At 38.0% G+C, this 22267-nt stretch overlaps 1 protein-coding gene across 1 annotated transcript in view; it reads right to left on the reverse strand.

The window, feature by feature from the left end:
- The window catches only part of LOC148613864 (uncharacterized), a 135317-nt gene extending 113953 nt beyond the window's left edge, over positions 1 to 21364 (reverse strand). The window contains exons 1-3 of the mRNA XM_088587507.1: positions 21302 to 21364; positions 17311 to 17391; positions 13836 to 13879 (exon numbers count right to left, since the gene is read on the reverse strand). The gene's annotated coding sequence lies outside the window, so the exon portion shown is untranslated. The remainder of the gene's footprint in view (positions 1 to 13835; positions 13880 to 17310; positions 17392 to 21301) is intronic.
- Between the last annotated feature and the right edge of the window lie 903 nt (positions 21365 to 22267).

A 22267-nucleotide genomic window follows, 5' to 3' on the forward strand; every position in this document is an offset into this window, starting at 1 on the left:
TTCAAGTAGAGTCCATCACCCTGAACGATTCGTGCAGCTGATGGTTTTAGGTAGAGACCACCCCACTGGGTTTCAGTGTGCAAACGCACCCACCACGCTTCAAGTATAAACCAGAACCGACGGCTTTGGATACGACCGCACTTCCCAAACCACTCAAAGCGCCAATGCCTAGAGCTGGGAGAACGGTCTTTACGATCGTCGGCAGCCAGACCGACCAGCATGGGTAGAAGCCTATTCTGCATATTCTGATAGCGGATGGTGAGATACTCACCTCTTAGATCGATGGGGCGACTGTTCTGATCGGTGAGATTAAAGATTTGCAGGGTCATGGGGAAATAGACTAAAGTTTGGGGGTATGAAGGATCTTCATGCCCGGGTCAACGCCAGGGAGGAGGCTATTGATGGTGGACTGTTGGGTTCTGTCTACATAACTTCCGCTGATGATATTGCTATTCACCAAGATGCCATCGATGCTGATGATATTGACGTTATCCCCCCTTCTGAGTAACTATTCGTGGTCCGGTTGAACGTATAGATCTGACGCTCGAAGCCCAGAACGCTGCCGATGCTATTTGGGACGTTGAAGTCCACTTGATAGTGTCGGGTGAGGGTCAACGTTGCTCTCAGGGTCGCACGATTCTCATCGATAAGGACCTTAGCCTTGTGCCTATTGAGCCGCAGCTGCCGCTGGATCTCATCGTTGATATCGTCGAAACCGTAGGAGGCGGTTCTCAGCTCGACGGGAAACCAGTTAGCCCCATCATCGAGAGAATAGCGGAAGGAATTATTACCTGCATGAATATTGGGGATGGAGTAGTAGGTCTCCAGATTCACGAGGGCCATCTCGTAAGATTTCTCCTAGCGCAGTTGGAGGGGTGGGTTGAAGCGAGTCAAGATCTTGCTATCGTTCCCAGAGACGATGAAGGAAAACCCATGCTTGGGTTTGGTATTGGTGACAATTTTCCGCAAAAGTGAAGCGTCCATTTATCTTACCCTCCTCAGAAGACGACACTCATTTTCTGGCCATCGGATTCGAATTGGAGGATTCGATCGGAGATGAGCAGAGCGAAGGCGTGGGTATTGGCAGGGACGTTGCGCTCGAAGTCGGCACGGATCTGGATATCCACCGTCGACTCTTTCAACCGCTCGGACTGATGGCTAACGTCGATGACGAATAGGGGATAGAGATCGATGAAGTCAGAGGGATTGATGCCGCCGTTGCTCAGCAGACTTTCCATGCTATAGAATTTCTTGTGGAATTCGGCGGCTTTCTTATAGACCCTGACGAACTTGCATTGGATGAAGCTGGCATTGAAGTCCACGGCGGGATAACACACCACATTGAGGGTCACGTGGACATTTCGCAATCGACAGTGGTCGACGACAGCGGCAATATGCAGCTGGTTATTACTCCTTTCGGTCTGAAAGGCGACGATGATCCATCACGGTTTTTCTCGCCTGCATTTAGCGGCTAGACGCCAGTGAAATTGTGAAGTCTGGGCGATGGAGTCGCACTGCCTTATGCGAAATCCACAATCGATTTTGGTCTTGCTCTGGAGGTTTTTATAGAGACGCAGCTTCTTTTCGTCGAAGGGGATTACTTGGGGGAATAACCAGGAGACCTTGCCCAAGACTACTTTGGCCACGTCGTTGACGATGGCGACTCGGAGGATGGTATTGGCATCCGAATCGCGCACCAGGGAGATATCATGCTTAAATCTGTAGACGATCTTATCGTAGTCCTCGTCAAAGCCAAAGTCGTGCTTGAGCGGTATGGAGAAGGAACAGGATCCCTTATTGGCTGGCTTGCTGATGATATACCCGTGGAGTGCTTCGAATCCAACGTTATCTGCCTCGGCATTGGTCGTGGAGTCTTTGAATCATAGCTGGTTGAGGCCTTGCGATTTGGAGAAGTCGTTCCGGTACGTCAGCATTCCTAGCATGGTGGTGGCGATGCCGGGGTCGTTGAGGTGCTCGATCTGCTGGCCGGAGAGTCATGACACCAATATGGACGAGCGATACCAGATCGCTGTCGCCATACGCGGTACCATCATTCTTCTGAAGTCGACCTTAATCAAGATATAGCTATCGGCGGGTTGGAGAAAGAGATCCTGGGTCTCGATATTGTTTCGTATCTCTGCGCCGGCATTATTTAGCTGCGACCCGGCTTGAGGTTCGTATTCGTGAACCTGATACTCCTGGAGACTTTCATCGAAAGTCAGTCATTTGGTGATAGTGGGCATGTCGGCCATCATATATTTATCTATAGCACTGGACTAAGTCGTGGATGGTGGCGATGCCCCCGCCAGAGATAAGAATATTGAGACGGGCCTGCTGCTGCGAAGTCCTCTTGCGGGTCACTCGACGGACGATGTGGTCCGCCTTGCTCGCACCTTTCTCCACGCCTTTCATGGCTGAATTGGAGGCGACGCTCATGGCCTTGCTACCAAACGTCTTGGCGGTGGAGGAGGTAAGCACCCGTCCGGCAACATTGGCCATGGTATCGAAAAGGCCTCGTCCGCCGACGGCATGCCTCCGGCGATACCGTGATTCACTAATAATGGCATCGTAATTTTATTTAGAGGAGCTTTTGATGCAGCTTATCGTACTCATGCCTGCTGATATGACCAGACTTCCTCATGACGTCGAGGATGACCACAATTTCGTTCCCCGTTATGACCATGAGCTCCCATAGACCAGGGGTACCTTTATAGCGCTCGCCATCAACTAAGATATCGTCTCCGTCGAAGGTGACTGGCAGACTCCCAATCATGATGACATCGTCTCCCACTTGCGGCCTGGTGAGTCATAGAGCTGAAGATAGTGGGTTGCTAGCGGACCGAGGTTGGTTCGCAGTGCTTGTTCGATGGGTAGTGGGTCGTCGTCGTCCTCGGCGGCAGGGGTAGGAGGGGGAAGAACAGGTACCGGGGCGGGTAGAGCGAGTGGGATATCTTCGATCTTTTCGGTGATCTGGGAGGCGGTCTCCTTTTGCGTCTCGACCACGGGTTTGAATATCTTGGAGAGGTCGCGACTGAGTCCGATCTTATATGGGCGACGCTGCATATCGCTAGCCTGGATGCTGCGCTTGGTCTCCTGCAAGTCCCTAGCAAGTGCTTCACGCTGCTTGGGGTCGGTGATCTTGATGAACGTCATTTTATTTATAGCATCGTCAACGCCCCTAAGTGTTGGATCGATCGCCCCCTTGCGTTCGAGCCATCGCTCTCCCATTATTTTTGCCTCCTGCCTTAGCAAGATGCAAAAAACCATTGATTTATCCCAACTTCCCGAAGGAACGGTTGATCTTACGCACTCTCCTCTTCAACACCATGCTTTTTGGGGAGCAGAAAGGCTCGCAACTGGCCCTCTGCACGCCTTTGAGCAGATCGTACTCCCCCTCCATCCTCACTTTTACGCCGGACCAGAGGATGGTGAATTTGGGTATGTATATAGTCCTTCCTTCGAAATCCTGCTCATCGAGGCGCTGGGCGTACCTTCCGGCACCGCATCTACTGCAGCTATACCCCAGAATTTCATAGTGGATATGCAAACGCTCCCACTGGTGCTTGCATTCAGGGGGTGGTCGTGGGGGCTCAATCTCCCGATCCAAGTCCCGTTGATTCTCCAGGAAAAATTCCTGCAAGTGATTCAGTCTTGAACTCATCTAGATTGCATCGATATTTCCCTACCGTCTTGGGGTTCGTGAGATCGATGGTCAGGAATCCGTGAGGCTTTGACCAGCAGTGATCGCATAGGGCATCGAATTGAGCCGGGGTGAGATTGCTGCAATGATCCCGGCGGATATGAATCGAGAGATTCCCATGGCTGTTATAGCTTCCTCGAGCTCTGCATCCGAGAGAGCCTTGTGAGGCAGGATCCAGTGGCGCACGCGTATGCTACTCATTTATTTAGATCGGTAGTGGCCGTGTGCAAGGGTGCTATTTACCAGTCGAACGTCCACCCTATTTCGAATATTCTCCATGGTCTTCCCGAATACTGAGTTGACCATGAGCTTGAAGAAGTCTTTCACGAAGGTGGTGGATGCCGCTGCCCTGCAAGCAGTATTTTTCTCCACGTACCCCCTCAACCATGACGTAGTTTTCGATGTTGTAGTCTGTGCCCCTCTCCTCCTTGGATTCGCAAGTTAGCTTGTATAGGTCTTGGTTTAGCTTGAGCATTTCCTCCATGATCTGCCGCATTCCCCATGGTCTCGGAACCAGGCCGGTACGTCCACCTTGAATTTGACTATTTTCCCATTGATGATGGCTAGTACTAGCGTTTTGGCTTCATCCCGCGTGATCCCCTGGTAGGCCATCAAATCCGCAATCAACTTTTCCCGGTCCGCGATATAGGCGTCGAGCCCCGTGCACTCGATGCCATTTTCGTGGCGATAGCAGGAGAGTAGGGTTGGGTGCGCATTCTTCATATCGATATCGATCATATGATCTGCGCAGTGGGTGTGTCGAATGCGGCTGCTAATATTTTGGAGGCCAATCATATCGGCGGTCCAGTACCTCTCGAACCCATTCCGCTGGTAGTATCGCTTCGGGCATTCACCTAGGGCATTAGTGCGGGCCAGGTTATCCTGCTAGAGCGTAAGCTGAGAATCCTTATCGAGCTTCTGCCCTTTGAGGTACCTGCTCCCCAGCTCATAGTCTTCCGAGGACGTCACGATATGCTTCAGTTTTTCCAGGTCGATAACTTCGCGCATTGTGATACTTCGCCATTTCTCCGACTCAAAGTGCCCAATCTTAAAGAGATCGGGATTAATTGGCTCGGCTCCAAATTCTCGCCGCATATTGGTGAATGCATCGGCCGGCATGGCTTCTACCAGCTTCTGAAAACTTGCCCCCATGAACTTGAAGCTATCGATGAATCGCAAGTGCCGGTTGAGTGTCTTCATCTTTCCTTTTATCCTTGTACTCACCGATCGATATGCTCTTGGTGAAGGAGATGTAGCGTTCTTCCGTAAGACCCTCGGTGGCGCCCTGTGCCTTGAAATAGGCATCGTAGCCCACCAGATTGTGGAAGATGACCGGGATGAATTTTGGTACCTGGTAATTCAGCTTGCAGTCACTGTGCGCGACCTAGATCCTCCCCTTCCTTCTGCACGGTGTAGATCACCGGCTCTTTGGTATATACCGCCTCATCGAAGCACTTGATGTGATAGCAGAATCCCGATGGTATGTGCTCCTGGAAGACTTTGGTATGGGGCTTGGATGGCTCACCCCCTTCTAGCTTCTGGGTGGTAGTTTTCATCATGCGCTCCAGTAGTTGCACGATTCTGTCTACGCCAGACTTTGCCGGTTCAGGCTCGACCTTGGTTGTGAAGCATTCGCAGTCTACGTAGAAGGGTACCTTCATCGACCGGATGTGACTTTGAAAGCTGACGTAGCTCACTTCGCCCGTCATCTCTATCATCGCCTTCTTCTGACTGCAATACTCTATGTGCTTGTCCAGAATATCTTGCCGGGTGAAGTGGTTCAGGCAATGGCGGCAGAAGTAAGTGATCGGTTACCTGCGCCGTTAAGAGCCGCGAGAGATTCTTCACCCAGCAATAGTGTCGTGTCTCAGCGTTAGTCAATAGCATGAGATCCACGTGCCGCGCTCCTGCGTCTTTTCTTTCGGAGATCCTCAGAGGGTAGATCCCTTCATCCTTCGTCACATCGAACCCGTAGACGTTCACCTTGATGCCCCCATTTAGCTTCTCGAACCTACCGATCGCCCGGAGTGAGACCGGGAAATCGATCATATCGAGCATGAGCTCGTCTGCCCACTTCTCGTACTGGGTCACCCGATTGGTATCCTTCTGGTCCACCTCCTCGTGATGGAGCGCCGAGAGGAAGCCCATTTGAAGCACTCCTTATCCTTATTTTGAATATTGACGATTGCCTTCATGGCTGCCAGCTTCTTGGGAAGCGGGATGTAGCTTCCCGCGAGTGGTTTGTATTCATTCAGCTGAATCTCCAACTTCTCAATGCGCCCAAAGGTCCACCCACTTCCCAATCCTGGTAATTTGCAACGCTCTGATCTTATCTTCCATCTGCGCTATCACCTGATCCAGGTCTGTCGACTCAGGGATAATCCTAAAAGCCGACCGGAAGTATGGGTTGGCGTAGATGTTTTCACCGGTCGCCGGGCTGATCTTTACCATCTCCAGATGGAGGATCATCATCGCTTTCAATCCCCGTTTTTCCGCTAGACCCTCTGATATCGTGCTTCGGATGGTTCCCCAGCTCACTTGCATGAAAGTCTCCACGCCTTGTTGCGTCTGGGGCTTGATGGTTACTGTACCAAATACTGCACCCACGACCTCGCGCTTGTCCTGTACCTCAATCTCATCCGCATCTGCTTCAAGGCTCTGTTTTACCTTCTCAACCAGCTGATCTTTCCTCAGTCGCGAGTAATTGACGACCCCCTTCAACCGCGCGATCGCCTTGAGTTGCTTCTTGTTTAGTACCTATCGGCGAGTAAATCTACCGTTGATGGACGACTCTATGAGTTTCACCAAGGCGTCCTTATTTTTTTACTATATCCTATCACTCCTTCCTCTTAGCAATTTTTCGAAGCTCCCTGATGGTCTCGACCACTTGAAATCTCCCAACGATCGGCTCACGTATAGCCACCCTTTTGATCCGTGTCTTCTGTCTCACCTCCTCGTCGCTCTCGTCCCCCGTCCGGAGCCACAGCAATCTGATATGCTTGCCTGTGTCTTGCGATACGAAATCCATAATTTATTACGATATCCAAAATCTTTTAATATATTTTGACAGGACGACACCCACTTTTCGGAGCTTCTAACGCTGTCACGATCCGTTTGCATCCTCGGGCCCGAGGTTGGGGGGTCTTATGCAGGATTTCCACTTGAAAAAGGCAGGTGAGGCAGAATTGTCATTATCATACTACTCATTTAAAGGGGATATTTTTTTATTCAACAAAGCAGGTTAAAAAAATATTTTTGACTTTTTAGGCTTTTAAGGTAGTAGACCTAAGGTTGGAGAAACAACACTTGAAATCAGTGATATGTTTGTGTCATATTAAATTTCATCAAAGTATTTTAAGCTTTCCTTTGAAACAAAATGAAATCAGTCCAAGTTACTTTGATGCTTACATGAGATTGATGTAAAATGATGATTACAAACGATCCAATGATATTTAATAGTTGTGTCCCTTACCCTAAGTCTACCCCATTAATCTTAGGAAGAGCAAATTATGTTTCCTGTAATTTGAATGTTTGTTAAAAAAGTCGAAATTGGTTATTAAAGTTGTTTTTATTTTAATTTAGTATAGCCCTTTTGTTTGGCTTGATTAATGTTTTCAAACGATATTTTCAGTGAACATAGCAAGGTCATAAATGACAAAATTCTAATATAACATACAACGAAGATCAAAACAATATTTTTTCTAATCATTTTTTTCTTAGAAGGTAGTTTATTTTATTAGTGTTGTGGAACCCTATATTGGGTAATTTGGTGTAATTTGTATTTTTCGCCAATCAAAGACAAAATATAACAGAGACGTCATATTCAAGACAACAAATTATTACAACCTAAAGAAAATTTGTTTTTAAAATAACACAAAACGAAAACAAATAAAATGCTTGGCATTGCGCAACTTGATACGAATCATGTATCTTATATATCAAGGAGTTGAGAAAAGTATACAACTTATTAATTTATTTGTGCTTGGCATTATTCTGACAAGAATGAATGTGGCGAAAGAAATTTAAACTTGAATTTAGAGTTTAAAAAAGCAATTCATACAAAATTAAATAAAATGCTTCATCATACCAAATTTGGATTTTTTTGTTATTAATACATTAACGGTAAAGCTCATTACCCTCTGTAATATCCATCACAACCTTCCTTTGGTTGTGTGGAATAAAACAGTACAATTTCAGAGAGATCCATAAACTTTTAATTATGAGTTAGCTTCCAAACCTGAAATATGTTTGTTTGTGTTAACTTTTGGTCTCCAATCTTCTCATGAATAGCGTAATCGTAATTTAACTTATCGTAATATCACTTTGTTGTGATACAATTTCATTGAGATTTATACACATATATATTTGTTATATAGCCACACTGTATTGAATGCTTGGTTCTGGTCAATGTTTTATTCCATTCCCGGACAGTAAGAACTATAATCTATAACAAAAAACGCTACTTTAGTGGTACTAAACACAATGGCACAATATCAAAGAGTAATCAAGGGAACCAAGGTTATAGCGGTAATCAAAAGAATGTAATCCGTGGACAAAAACCAGACATGGAAAACAGACGCACACAACAAAGAACATAAAGTAATTAAAATCATACATACAAAGTAACAAAAGCAAATGAGCAACACGCTCCACTAAAAATTGGGAGCATGGACCGTGTGCACCGGTAGAGTAAGCGTTCTCTGCTTTTATAGAAACATTCGCCGAGTTGCTCATAAAAAGACAAGTCCGGGGTAGACGAACGAGGAAAGGAAAACAATGACTCGTTGAATAAATCAGTTTTCATGGTGCAGATGGGGACACCATAACGATCCATGAGTTCATGATGACGACCATAAAATTTCTGTAGTGATATCTCCAATCTTGTAGCAACATAACCCTGTTCCAGAAGTCTATTTGTTAGAGTTCTAGCGTGATACAAAAGGTCGGCGTAGTTTCCGCAAGCCCTGGCATAACGTATGAGTTGTGATATGAGCACTCCATACGCAGGGTTCTGAAGGGATGTTGCCACAGATGAATGGAAAGTTGACAATTCTGAATGAAAAGTCATCACGTTTGTTGTAAAGTTTGGTCAGTAGTTTTCCTTTACCATCGATTTTTAAGTGTAGGTCAAGATATGAGGCTGACTTCACAGCGTCTGCAGTATCCTTTATATCAAGTTCTTTGAGGTAGATCAAAGAAATTCCTACATTAAGGCAAGTCTGAGCATCAAGGACAATGTTTGTTTCTGATCCACATTTTGGCTCCTAATTTCTACGCAGTTCATGTAGTAAATTATCATAAAACATTTTTGTCGGTTCACTTTTGCCCCCTTATTCCAAAATGGCTCAAGTCATAACCCCGTTTATCATTACCAAATCTTTGCTTCATACTTTGAAACCTTTTTGAAAAGTTTTGTCTAGAGCAGCATGTGCAGCAGATGGCACGAAGGACGAATTCCAAAACAACCACAGCGCGATACCAAACAAAAATAAATAATAAAAAATATAAACCCACCTAATTCCCGCCCGACAACATTACTCGATATGCTATATTTATGAATAAATCAAAAGACAAAAGTGGTGTAAGGTAATTGTTACCTTTTATAGATAAATAAAGTGGTAAAATCATAAAAAGATGATGTTACAACTATAAGGTAAACAAATATGTGCAAACATGAACTGTAATATTTATTTTTTTAATTGTAAAATTCACTTACTATGTTTTCGTCCAAGACTGAATTTCGCCGATTTCTTCAGCATACAGGGCCTTTGAGGATAAACAAAATTCTCCAATCTTTAATAAGTGCTGCGCCAAAATTTCATTCATCGATATTATTTTTCTAAATTTGCCTTATAATCGGAAAATAATGGAAGTCATCCAGACTTGATGCGCGATTGTTTTAACAATGTCGAAGCTTTTCTAAAATCTGTATCCACTTTGGCCTTGGTATATAGTTGCAGACCCTTTTCTAACGACATCAGCTGTATTGTTAGAATTTAATCAGCTCCATAAGCTGAGCACTCGTTCGATAAAGGCTACATGATGGTAGTAGTTAAAACAATTGCAAGGTAAATAAATCTGATCGTTACGCCTGGTCAAGCCATGCTGATTTCTGCTAATTTTGCTTCAAATGTTCTTTGTTTTAACTATTATGACATGATTTAAAGCAAATACAAACGACAAACAAATGCGCATTCCTGCGACAATGCTTTCTTGAGTTATCGAGGAATAAAATTGCTGCTTTATAAAATGTCCGTCCCACATCACTTTTCTACCAATACACTTTACTGTGGGTTAATACTTTTGTTGCTTTTTAATTGTTTGTTTTATTTTAAGTGGTATATCTACTTTGTGCTGTACCAATTGTGATAATGGTATTTTTTTTGAATGAAATATTCACAAATCGATGACAATATTAAGACATTCTTTTATTCTGATATCTCTGATTGTTTCTTCGGCTTTTGAGCATAGGTATTGTTCTCGATATTACAACCAGATTCATAATCAGCAAACATAAACACCGACTACCTTATTAATTGTCAAATAACATTATTTCAAAGAAAGCGTAATGATTTATGTTCTTGACAGGATAAAAAAAACAAATGTTGGACATTATTGATCTGAGTAATTTACTTCTTGAGACAAATAAAAAAAGAAACCTACTTGCAATTGCTTATCAAATATGTATGATTTATTGTCTGCTTTGATTTTCAGTGTTTCTATTACATATGTACATATTTTATTTATTACAAGAACTAATAAGATATGGTATGCTCTGAACAAAAATTGAAAAAAGTTGTATCAGTATATGACCTGAAAAACACAAACTAATTGCTTAGCATGTACAAGTGATGTATAGAAAAATATCATGTAACGCTTGCATACATGTTGTTCAAGCGATGATTTTCCGTTCGTAAGCGGTTCTTGCTTGTATTGTTTTTCCGTTATCGTCAAGAAAATAATGACATTTTTATAACTATTCTGGGTATTTTGTATGCAATACAACAGGACATCTTAAAAAAGAAAAGTGTAAAGTGTTTTTGTTTTATATTTAAGTTTTTAAATTTAATATTAAAGGACGCTTAACATATCAGTTCATGAGTCACATACTCTAAGGTGACCCCACCCCTCCCTGAAAAATATTTAAAACCACATTTTGTTGTCATTTTTTATTACTTATAGAACAAAAAATTACTTATTTGCCAACTGGAAATTACTGCAAAGTATTCTCAATTCAAAGTATACTAGTGCCGATATTTTTGTTATCTTTTACCGTTAGTTGTCTTTGATTTTTTTTTCTTTTATTTCGAAAAATAATCCAATATTTTGTTCTTCTACGCTGAATAGAAGAAAATTGTATTTTCTATTAACAAAATTTCATTTTTTTTCGTTTATTTATGTCAGGTTTTCAAAAAATCATTTTTTAATCCTATCTTTCAAGATTCCCAGGAACGACACATTACAAACCTAAAGAAATTATCCAAGCCTTGTCATAAGTGCATATTGTCTTAAATGAGAACTTGGTTGAATTATTCTTCTTTCATATTTATTTTGGATTAAGATTTAAAAGAACAAGTACTCAAAATTCATTGAGTTGTAAATCAATTGCCCGTCTGAACTAGCTTTAACCCCCACACATATCTGTTTCAAAATGATAAAAAAAATTTATTAATGAATACAGAATCACAATTTCAAATGCTTTCTGTTATAAACTATTATAACAAAAAGCTTGAGAATTAATTTGTTTAGGTTCAAATGTGCACGTGTATGAATAATATGGATTATTGTGACATGTATCGTTCATTTGATACACTATCCTGAATTATTACACTTGATGAGCTGTTCTCTACTACCATACATTATTTACCAAGTTACATCCCTAGTTTTTACCTTCGAAGAGAATGACCTGTTCGGCAAAAGTTAATTTTATGGCGTAACTGGTCAAGTGGTCTAGGGCGCCGGACTTAGTGCAGGTGGTGTTGCCATAAATGTAACAGAGGTACGAGTTACAGCTCCGCGGAAGGAACAAATAAAAATTTGCTTTGTAAATTTTACAGTTTTAACATCGTTGGAAAGTGTTAAATACGTCTAATGACAATTGGCATATCAATATCATACTGCTTGTGGTTCAAAGGTGCCTGAAAGTATTAACTGCCTGAATTGTATAAGAAATTTTTCGATGAAGAATTTTATTAATTTATTTATTTATCATATTTTATTTTTTGGTTTAGTCGTCTGATAAAAGGTTATTTATTGAAACACGTGTGTATCATATGAAATTGTTGAAATACCGGAAATCATTAAAAAAACACTTTGAAACTTTAGTTAAATCCAAAATAATATGGAACATCTTAATTTTACGTACACAACTCTACACACTTAAGTTTATAAATTAACGAGGGAATTTCTTTTTTGGAAACCTTCACGCCACTTGACTTCCGTCGTACATGTTTGCAGTTCTAGTGCTGCTTTAAAAGTGTAACTATTTAAAACTCGATTACTGCATACCGAAAATCTGAATAGATATTGTTGGTATTTTGTGACGATGAAAATATACAAATTGCGTTTTCACCTTGCCAATAATGTGCAAATATATCGATAATTATTATTTATCTATGTAAATATAAGTACTCCATAAATTCTATAGGGAGGAATCGTGCTTTCTTTTGACCCATAGATTACCTTTTGTTAGTTTATAAACTAATACTGTTGTGTTTCATAGGTCCAATGTCATTTTTAGGTGTAAATAATTCTGCGTTTCTATCATAGACGGTTTTTGATAGTAATAAGCAATGAATATGTGTTACTATCAAATGTTGAAATATAACAGAGATTTTCAATGTACAGTATACACTGATTTTTTTCTTTTCTTTTGACATAAAATATATAATGACATTACAAAACCCAAAACTTCATAATATAAACATAAAACGACTCAAACGCACATAATTTTTATAAAATACAATAAAAAACAAGAAATATTCTACCGTTTCGGCACGACATATCCTCTGGAAGTTTTGAATTTATTAAAGAATTACCTTTAACAACTGTTGTTGGATACTAGTAAACAGTTGAGAAATACCACAAAAGTCTATATTCATGAAGCAACTTTTGAGATTTTTATTAAATTCAAGATGTAGGATTATTCCAGATTACCAATTTGTACTGATTATCCTTCAAATGTCATTAAAAGGAGAACTTGCAATCAAATCACAGAACAAAATATTATATTTAAACTCTTGAATTTAAAGTCTTGCGTTATACTGTGATATTATCCGTTAATTTCATATTCAAACAAACCGATTCCTAAATAAGAGGTACAGCATCTTTTGAATCTTCTGTGAATTAATAAATGGAGATTTATAACAAGTAAACTGACTGTTATCTTGAAGTACTAAGGATGAAGATTGAAGCATGAGGTTGGGTCATCAAAATTTGAACTTAACATATAAAATCCATCAAAATGGTAATAACTATTAATTATGAACTTGTAAGTACCAAATATTTATTAGTTGCAATTTATTCCTACATTTGCCAAAAAGTTACAAACACTGTAATAGTAAAATCGAGAAAAAATCCATTCTTTTCTTTTCTTATTTTTATTAGGGTAGGTGTAACAATTTTCTTTAAATGATGGAAAACTTCATACAACACAATTACACAATGGTTCCAAGAAAGAGTAGGATGTAAGCAATAAATATAATTCATACCAATTGAAGATATCTTACGATTGAAATTAGAAAAGAGACAACAACTACACCGGGATGCAAATGTGAAAAAAAAAAACAATTTGTTTCAGCAAAATTCTAAAATTGAGGCACTTGACTCATCATTGATCGCAAATCATTGATGAAATTAAAGACGAGATTTATAATGCATGAAAGTAAGTTGGTATTTATATGTTCCAACGTTCATCACTTTGCAAAACTCTATAATTCTAAAATGAACGTTGTACATCATCCATATAGGGTGTTAAACATATGGCATGTGAGGATAAACATCAAATGATGATGCAAGTAGGAATAAACATATAAGATAAAGCCTCAATAAAGTCTCTTAAGACTATAGATTATACACATATTTATTGTCAAACTAGTGTTACGTTAACAAGAGTGTACTAAATCTTAACGCCTACCTTTATTTCCCTTCCTTTCAAAATCAGTAATGTCTTCTAGTCACCTAAAATAAAATATACATGTATACTTAAATTAATAATCAAGAAAACCAAGATTCTAGCAGAAATCAAAAGAATATAATCCAGGGACAAAGACCAGACATGGAAAACAGACATACACAACAAAGAACATAAAGTAGCTAAAATCATACATACAAAGTAACAAAAGTAAATGAGCTCAGACTCCAATAAAAACTGGGAGCATGGACCAGGTGCACCGGTAGGGTAAGCGTCCTATGCTTTTCTAGAAACACCCGCCGCGTTGCTCATAAGAAGTCAAGTCCGGGGTAGACAAACGAGGAAAGGAAAACTATGACTCGCTGGAGCCGAGGGGATGTTGCCACAGATGAAAGGAAAGTTGACAATTCTGAATGAAAAGTCATCACGTTTGTTGTAAAGTTTGGTCAATAGTTTTCCTTTACCATCGATTTCTAAGTGTAGGTCAAGATATGAGACTGACTTCACAGTGTCTGTAGTATCCTTTATCTTAAGTTCTTTTGGGTAGATGCGATGTATCAAATCCCAGAAATTAGGATTGTTTAAAGACAACACGTCATCTATATAGCGGAAACTGAGATTGAAGGATCTAGCCAAACGATATTCTTTCTTTCTGATCAGATCAGCTATAAAGTCAGCCTCATAAGAGTGAAGGAATAGGACAGCAAGTAAAGGAGCACAATTTGTTCCCATTGGAATGCCGACCGTTTGTTGAAAAACACGCCCACCACACTGGACAAATATGTTGTCGATTAAAAATTCCAGCATTTTGTAAACAAACATCTTCCTCTGTATATTTGGAAGATGATTTGGAATTATTTCTTACAAAGTATGAGGAATCTCTACCAAGAACTATACATTTGTATCTAGGTGTACCATGTATAATGTTTTTAAGTCGGGATTTTAACTGAGTATGGGGAATAGAAGTATACTGTGTTGAAAAATCATAGGTTTTAATGCTGTTATATTCAGATAATAGTCTTGAACTGATTGTCTCCAAAAGATCTTTTGATTTTTTCAGGATCCACATTGAATTAATACCACTACGGGAGTAACAAGTGTTGTGGTAGGACTGTAGACCCTCTTTGACAGTTGTGAGTATAGAAGTTAATAGTTTTGAAAGAGGTTTGGTGGTACATTTTGCAGATCCAGCTATGAAACGTTGTTTGTATGGATTCTTGTGAAGTTTAGAAATCCAGTATATAGACGGTAAATCACAATCATCGTCCTTGGTAGAGAGACTAAAAGAGGATAGCACAGATTTATGGTTTTCCACAATCTCTTCTTTGGAGAGAGTGGTAGCAGTGTAGGTCTTATCACTGCTATTATTTTCTACGTCTACCTCTGATAATAAACATTGGATATAAAACGTTTTGCAGACAAAAACAATGTTGTTTTGGGATTTGTCTACTGGTACAACAACATATTTGTCATTTATAGTAGACAATGTTTTTGCTACATCGGGGTCTTTGAAAACTGATATAGCCTTGGCACTCATTGACCTACTTTAAACTTTCATTCGTTTCAAAATTTAAGACCTCACGGCCTTTAACCACTCTGACAGAGAATCAATGTCTTCTTGTTCTCGTTTTATCCATTTTCTTGCATAGTCCTCGACAGCATCCATAAGAACTTTAAAGTTATAATTCCAATTTATGGAGCGTGGTTCACGGTACTTTGGACCTTTAGAAAGAATATTACGCAGAGATTCGTTTTCGATAATGGTTAAATCTCCCGTAACGACGTGACCAGAAGGACCATATTTGAATGGAGAGGTTTTGCAAGAACAGTCAGGTGATTTAGCTTTGAAGTCCTCAATCTCGAGGTTCTGCAATAGCCTTTTATAATTGAAAATTTTGGATGCGATGGGTGAAGTATAGGAATATGAAATAATTGGTATGGATTTGTCTTCGAAATATGGGGGAATTTTGTTGGTAACGTCTTTGTGATGGAGGATGTTAGCCAAGTTAATTGCATCTACACCTTTGTTGACAACCGGTAGTGGAAGCAATGATCGTTTTTCTTCATCTTGACTTTTCACACAAACTGGTTTAAAGAGTCTGTGGAAACCAATATCCAAAATGATGGCAACAAGTCTGTATAACAATGAGGTGGGGTCAGAAACAGGAGTGTCAAGACTAGTTTTATAAAGGGAGTGTAGTTGAGTGAGAGGTATAGAATAAAGTTTGGTTCTAATGTGATGAAGTCCAAGAGGTTTTTGTATGAAAGGAAGGAGACCATCTATGGAGACATCATGTAACTTAGGTGACGTATAGTGGCGATGGCCATGACTCCTTTCCCGTCTTGGATTTTTGTCAAATAACTTCATCACATTTATGTCATTGTTATAATGGCTTGAAAGGTTTTCTATACTTTTGATGTTGTCATTGCATCCGTAAGGTATTGCAGTACATATTCTGCTTATCCAGTACTCCTCTCTTTCCCTACGATAGTTTGTACTTAGAACGGGACTGTTCGTAGGATGGTAATTTTTTTTGGTGTTAATTCCCGAACGATGACCGCACATTCTTTTATGTCATCGTTCTTGCGTTTCTCCGACATATATTAAACCACATAAGTTGCATTCTAATCCATATAGTAAGTTTGTTGATTTGCAACTTAAGTCATCGTGGCTTCTTGTATATGGAAAATAGACACAAACAAAAAAGATAAAACTTCTGAAATAATACATACAACGTTACAAAACTAAATGAGCAACTTGGAAAGTGTATTTGTGTCGTTCTAAATTAAGTATGTTTATAGAAAGGAAATATAACCGGCATATCAACAATTCCAGATTAGGCAAAAAAGATTATCACATTGAAAAGATTAAAATATGTGACCATTTTGTGATTTGTTTTCAGATAATCATGAACATTTTATTTCTTACATAAACCTGAAACAAATATAGAAATTGCGACGTTATCGGCTATATTTAAGCGTCATTCAAAGAAGTGTTTTATTTTATTTGCGATGTTTTCTCAGGGTCTGTGTATATTTCATAACTAAAGAAATACCGATGGACCTAGAGAAATGCTAATGATTTTGATTAAACGAAATTGGTAGATATAGTGCTTTTGATTGTTGTCAAAGGCTATAATTGTCTCATGGACGAGAACACCATGTCATGACTGTTACAAAGCACGAATTGTATATTTTATCAAAAAAATACATTAACTAAACAATTCACTTACAGACGAACGCAATAGGACCACAAAATCGACAAATTATGTTCATCTTCAACAGTTTGTCATCTGAATAGATTTCTTTTTACCAGCAGATTAAAAAATAAGTTATCTAAAATTCAAGTTTCATGAAGAGTTCGAGAATTTCAGATTATGATGTGGGATGTTAATTTTATTAAATGCCAGTGAGGTAAGTGATGCCAGAAATACAATTTGTAATTTGTAAAAATCAGGATTTCATACGAAAAAGTTACCTGATTAAAGAGGAAATTATTTCAGCCTGATTTCGCATGCATACCAGTGTCCTTCTCAATTTGCAGATATTCAATGGCCAACTGGAAAATATAACTTCGAAACTACATTATAAAGATTATAATTCATATGAGTTTATTTAGTTAGTTATATTCCCCGCATGCAGAGAGAATGCGAGTGTAAAGTGATCATGCCGTCCTTTCGTCCGTTTCGCCAAATTCCCTGTTATATTATAGATATAATATAGGTCAATATCAACATTTGGTTATTCTGGAGCAAATTACACAATTACTATGAAATGGCTTGTAAATGTGTTTTGAGACATCAGCGTCATTTTCGTTTTCACATGGGATTAAATCGGGTTACGTAAACTTGAGAGTTTATCTAGCATCTTTATGTAATCTCAAATGCTGGACCGACGTCTCCGGAATCTTTCATTGAAAACATAACAAAATCTACGTGCCGTGACGTTAATTATGATTTTACGTATTTTCTTTCCTATCTTCCTTGATACTTCACAAAATTTAAAACCAATTGCGGATTCTTGAAGGGGACATCATTACGCAATTTCTTTACCTACGTTTTTAAATTGAGCTATACAGAATTTTAAATAAACACAACAAATAACATATAATAAATAAAATTATACATGCAAAGTAACAAAAATAAATGATCAACTCGGACTCCTCGGACTAATGGAGGATATACAAGTGTGTTGTTAGGTTACAACGTTAAATCGTGAAGGGCGACGTTACATTTGGGATATTACAGTTAATTGCATGTTTTAAATATTTCTAATATTTAGCATAATCAAAAATAAAACCTATCGCATTTGTTTGCTGAAATGTTTTCTGAAGACCATTCAATATCACTGAAAATATGAGATCTTCTTTGAATTTGTGAAATACTTACTTATTGTAAGACTTTGTATAAAAATCATTGCAACAGAATTATTTGAAAAAAAAGTCATTCGTCATTTTACATTCCATAGAATTACTTTTCTGTTTTACAGCTTAAGGAGTTTTCTGTCTTTTCGCCAAATATAACGACATACATAGAAAATAAGACAAAATAAGACATATTACAATATAAAGGAAAATATCTTTTGTTTTCATTCAAATATAAATTGATAATTAAATGTTCTAGTGAAACAAATTCTGATAATTTGAGTGTAAATGTATTTTTGTAATTACACCCTCATACCCGTATCCCACAAAAACGCTTCAACATTTTTTTATATGAATTAACTTGCTTTTTTACCTCAAACAACCCACTGGTTAAATATTAAAAAAGTAACCAAAAATCATTGAGAAATAAATAACAACTGTAGTTTTGAAGAAATGTGATACTCAGTCTAGACGTTCAAAACTGATGATGTTCAATTAATTGGCGACGTCATGTCAATTTGACGTTAGTTTGTCATTGGGTAATATCGACATGTTTAATTATCACGACAGTAGTTTGAGATAGAAAATAACAGACAATAAGAACAATTAAAAATCGAGAAATATACCGATAAATCAATAACCAACTGATTTTGGGGGTCTACAAAATTTAATAGCTCGTATTGAGAATACTTCAATATTTAACTCGTGCACATTGTTCCGCGTACTCTTCGTAACAACGTTCTCAAGCAATTGTGATAATTTGTTTTGTTATTCGCCCTTTCCTATTATTTATCTACAATTTAATACACTGCCTCTCTAAGGAAAATCCTTCAGTAATCTAAATGTGGTTCTAAAATCTAAAATCATTTTTGTAATTATTGTAAGGTAACACAACAATATTGCATTGTGTTCAAAAGGTATAACACACTGGACAATTATGAACCGCAAGAAAGTATGATAGTGCAATTGCAACTCTTTTGTTCACATGCTAATTATTGAAATACTTAGCATGTCATAGTCAATAAAAAGAATGACACGAATTTAAACTTCTCTTTATTTATTTTTTTTTTTTCAATTTTCCGATTCTAAGCAGATTTTTTCTACAAAAATGACTGACTAAAAATGTTTGGTAGCAATATTTGGGCTACTGCAACATGCAAACAACTTACAATCTTAAACATTGGAAGACTAACTCAGATTTGGATGCCATTGTGACGTCATGACTGTGTGGGATAGGTCTTTTATGCTTGGAACCGCGCGCACATTGAAAGGCGGAATATAAGATCGTCCAAAATAGAATTCGGGCTCAGCTTCAAAATGCCATAATCTCCTTTTTTAATTCTGCAAACCGAAATTCCAGAGGATTGTTTGGATCCGTCCGTATTTAGTCAAACAACTGTTTTAAATCATTTGTTTATACTGAGTCACGTAGAATGTTAAATATAATTATTTTTCTGTTCGACATGGTTTTTATTCGAAACGGTAAACTACATGTATTGTAGGTGATAAAAATATTGTATTTGTCTTAAATGAATATAAGTTTTATCAGTCTGGAAAATGCAATATAGCCCACTTGAAATTATAAGGGACCGATGGACGGGTATTCATTATTTTGACGGATTGTGTCTGATTCAAGTTCTGCGATTTTGGCGACTATTACTTTTGGAATAATCATGTCGCCTAGGAAGTTGGCTTCGTTAACTTTCATTTGAAAAGAAAAATATAGCAAATAGTAATGCGGATCAAAGACAGTATATGGACCTATATATCGTCCTGAACAAAATTATTAATGGCCATAATAATGCAGACGGAGTATATTCCTGTGATCTGATTTATCAGGTGTTTTTAATAGCAGTATTGAAATCAAATTCATTACACAGAAAATTGAAATCACTAATGAAACTTAAAAAAAAATAATGCATCACATCATTTTTTTAAGGTGTTATCCGTTTCAGATGGACTTTGTATTTCGTCTGAGAATTATTTATTTATAGCAAGTTTTGCGACATATCTTCGAAAATTGGTTATCAGTTTCAGCATCTAAAGGGCTCTGAGATTTATCCTACTATGCAATTCTAGTTATACAAAAACATTAATTTCATAAAAGTCTGCGAACCGTTATTGGTAAACAAGAAGCTAAAGCTGCATATTGTTCTGGCGATATTAAGATAATAAAAATAATGAAAACGTGAACAATTGTCACATTTGAAAAGGGCACAATATACAAGTAAAATACAAGTATAATGTATTAAAACACAGAATTATGTCAGTTGTATGCCTCATGGTCTTCATCAGGGGCAAACGGTGCTTTAATCGTGGAGACTGTGACAGAAACAAGGTCAATTTCTATTGTAAAGTGTAGAGGTAACCTGTCCAGCAGGTTAATCTTAGTCAATGAAGGGAAGACGCGTCAAGTTTAAGATAAAGACTATGAAATTGAAAGCAAAAACCATCTTACACAAGTGAAAATTAACCATGCTATGTTGCTATATTTCGAAAATAGTAGTATCTGGCCGTAGCAGGAGACCATTCCTTACAAATGCCCCAAGCAACCATATATGTTTGAGGTCACAGAGTCATAGCATTTTGCTTTCTGAATATTAAATGAACGATTCGGTACTTGAACAATTGACCTTTGATATGTCTTTATTATTCATTGTATGATATTTGGTGTGAGACTTTATTATTATAATTAATATAAAAATGTTCTAAGTTTGTTTCATAAGCAGCATGAAATCATTTGAGTAGACTGTCTGTTAGGTTTGTATGTCTTGCATTCCAGGATATGATTAAGGCGTGTTCAAAACTGCCCAATTAAAATTCAAATAAAAGAAATGACAATATGTCATGAGGAGGTATCCATAGATATGATATTTGAATATTCATGATTTCGTTGGCCGTAGGCCCAATCAATCCCTTGGGCACTGCATGATCATAAACGGGCAATGTTTTGTTACTTTCCGTTAAGCCTCAGGATTTGCCAGGGTTTGTATTTAAATCATTACCAACCAGGTCAACATAGTTAAACTGTAAAGAGACTTGAACATTTGTACATTTATTTACTGCTATCTAAAGATATATAATTTGCTCTGTTTACTGTACTTACATGATTTCATTATAGAGAACACAGTTGTTATAGCCGCCATTTTCTAATGGACGTTATAGAGACGGATATAAATAGTTAAATATATTTCTGTTTTGTTCTTATCAAGGTATACATTATTAACGTTAAAATCATTACAGTGGAGAAAGGGGAATTTTAAATGTGAATATTTATTGATAAAAAATTAACCATTTTTTAAATGTTTACATAAATTGACATTAATCAACAGCTCCACTAGATCACAAATGTATACACACACTAATACACAAACAATTACAAAAATCTATAAATAGATCACAGGGATTCCCTATCGTGTGCTTTTTTTAAATCCTAGTAATATACAGACGAGGTAAGGCCGTTGCAAATTACATTTGCAATTGGATCAATGGAATACTGAAAACCCCGCTGATCTGATTTAGTACAAATTGAACAGAAAGAGTATTAGTTTTGTGATAGTGAATATCATTAAATATTTTATGCCACAAAATATTTCTTCAGGTACCAGTATCGTATTGCATATCCCTGAGCGGGTGTACGTCAAAACATGGATGCCATAAAAATATAGTGCATTTTCTTTTTGCCTCTCTACAAACTAAAAAATAGAGCAAACATCACACTGTAAGATGAAGAACTTTTTTAAAAGAAAATCTAACATAATATCATAAAAATGTTCCACTGAAAAGGTTGGTTTGGTGAGTGCAAAACGAAAGTGAAAGTAGGGAAAATGGCTATTTATAGTTCAAGACTACTTTTCTGTCCAATCTTCGTGGACTCACCCTATTTTCTTTGCGGGAAATTATTTTTTCACATGTCCTTAGAAATGCTACATAAGTGAAAGTTTTATTGAATCAATTTACATATTTTTTAAAAAATCCTAAAAATATGCACTTCACTATAGAAGTCTATGGGAAAATTAATACGATACTGAGACCTAGTAAGCCAGTTTTTCAAGTAAAGTTGGATATTCAG

Source organism: Perna viridis, chromosome 6, assembly GCF_037379345.1.
Source record: "Perna viridis isolate PV_CMFRI_1.1 ecotype Kerala chromosome 6, ASM3737934v1, whole genome shotgun sequence".
Classification (NCBI taxonomy): domain Eukaryota; kingdom Metazoa; phylum Mollusca; class Bivalvia; order Mytilida; family Mytilidae; genus Perna; species Perna viridis.